We start from the raw sequence: 2,025 nt of genomic DNA, 5'->3' as shown, positions 1-2,025 counted from the left end.
TCTCACCATCAAATTCCATAGTAAGGTTACCACTATTAACATTTATGACAGACTTTGAAGTTTTCAAAAATAGTCTTCCTAGCAAAATTTGACTGTTTAAATCATCATTTTCCATGTCAAGCACATAAAAGTCAGCAGGAAAAACCAAATTTTCAACTTTCACAAGAACATCTTCAATTACACCTCTAGGATAAACAGTGGACCTATCAGCCAATTGAATCACAATGCCGGTTTCAATCAGAGGTCTAAGTTCCAAATAATTATAAACAGAATCAGGCATGACATTGATAGAAGCACCCAAATCCAACATAGCCTTTTCAAGTCTAGTATCACCAATAGTACAAGGGATAGAAAACATACCTGGATCACTGCATTTGATAGGAATAGTTTTTTGAATAACAGCAGAAACATGTTCTCCTACCTTTTCTCTTTTACAACCCTTCAACTTACTTCTCTTCTGTGTAGTACACAATTCTTTTAAAAATTTTGCACAACGAGGTACTGGTTTAATAGCATCTAATGAAGGAATATTTACCTCGCATCTACGTAAAGTGTCATTCAACTCCTTAATACTTTCACATTTCCTATTCAATGCAAGAGAGAATGGGGGAATAGGTTTATACTCAAATAGAGGAGAAAACTTACCTTTCGGAGCATCATCTTGATTGATTATTTTATCCTCAATTTTTATCTCATTTTCTTCCTTTTGCTTGGCTAATGCTTATACCCCAATTTCTTGAACCTCCAATTCTTTACAATTTCTCAAAGTAATTGCACTCACATTCTCCCTTGGATTCACCACTGTCTGAGAAGATAGACTACCTGAATTTTGTGCTTCCAACTTGTGAATTACGGTCGCCAACTGTCCCACTTGAGTGCTCAAATTCTGAATGCTAGCCCTTGTTTCCTGTTGAAATTTTTGAGTGTTCTCAGCTAAGGCCTTCACAATTTCATCTAGGGACATACCTGAGTTAGAGGCTTGCGCAGGTGATCGATGCTTGTGAAAATTTTGTTGTGGATATCCTTGTTGACCTCCTTGATTCATGTAGCTGAAATTTGGGTGATCTTTCCATCCTGGATTGTAGCTATTATAATACGGATCATACCGGTGTTGAGGTTGTCCAGGAAATCCGTCGATTTCATTAACCTGCTGCGTTGGATCTTCCTGTAATGTAGGGCACGTGTCCGTCGAATGTCCAACCATCGCACATGTGCCACAAGCTTAGGCCTGTTGTACCTGCCCTACAACCAACTTTTCCAAAAGAGATGTCAAAGAATCTAACTTTTGATTGATAGGGTTAGTGCTTACCTCATTAACTTGACGTGGGGGGATATCTTGCCTAGTTCCAAACTGCTGTGCATTGGCAGCCATGTTGGAGATTAGAGCTCGTGCCTCTTGAGGCGTTTTGTTTACCAATGCACCTCCACTTGCAGCATCAATTATGTTCCTATCAAAAAACAAAAGTCCTTCATAAAAATATTGAACTAGTAGTTGTTCTGGAATCTGGTGTTGTGGACAACTGGCACACAACTACTTGAATCTCTCCCAATACTCATACAAAGTTTCATCATGCAGCTGTCTAATCCCACAAATGTCTTTTCTAATATTTGCTGCTTGTCAAGCTGGGAAGAACTTCTCCAAAAATTGTTATTTCATATTGTCCCAAGTTGTTATGGATCCAGAAAGCAAGTAGTAGAGTCAATCTTTAGCCTTGTCGGCTAAAGAGAATGGAAAAGATCGTAGTGAAATTTGTTCCTCTGTGATCCCTTGCGGTTCCATGGCTGTGCAAACAATATGAAACTCCTTCATATGTTTATGGGGATCTTCACCTGCAAGACCACGAAAAGTAGGAAATAAATGAATCAAGCCAGATTTTAATTCAAAAGTAGCGTCAGTAGTAGGGAATTGGATGCATAATGGTTGTTGAATAACATTAGGATTAGCTAACTCCCTGAGTGTTCTTTGAGCTTGTCCTGCCATTTCTTTTTGGTCACTTTCACTTCTTTCAATCTCGAGATCAATGT

The 2,025-nt window shown here is 38.6% G+C and overlaps 1 non-coding gene across 1 annotated transcript; it reads left to right on the top strand.

Moving 5' to 3' along the window:
* Positions 1–1,501: 1,501 nt before the first annotated feature.
* On the top strand, positions 1,502–1,609 carry LOC140965347 (small nucleolar RNA R71). Its single transcript, XR_012173041.1, has one exon. It is a non-coding gene; the product is annotated as a small nucleolar RNA R71 (small nucleolar RNA).
* The last annotated feature ends 416 nt before the right edge of the window (positions 1,610–2,025 follow it).

The sequence above is a fragment of the Primulina huaijiensis genome, chromosome 18, assembly GCF_012295235.1.
Source record: "Primulina huaijiensis isolate GDHJ02 chromosome 18, ASM1229523v2, whole genome shotgun sequence".
Classification (NCBI taxonomy): domain Eukaryota; kingdom Viridiplantae; phylum Streptophyta; class Magnoliopsida; order Lamiales; family Gesneriaceae; genus Primulina; species Primulina huaijiensis.
Note: the sequence above shows the minus strand (reverse complement) of the source record. Positions and strands in the feature narration are given on the sequence as shown.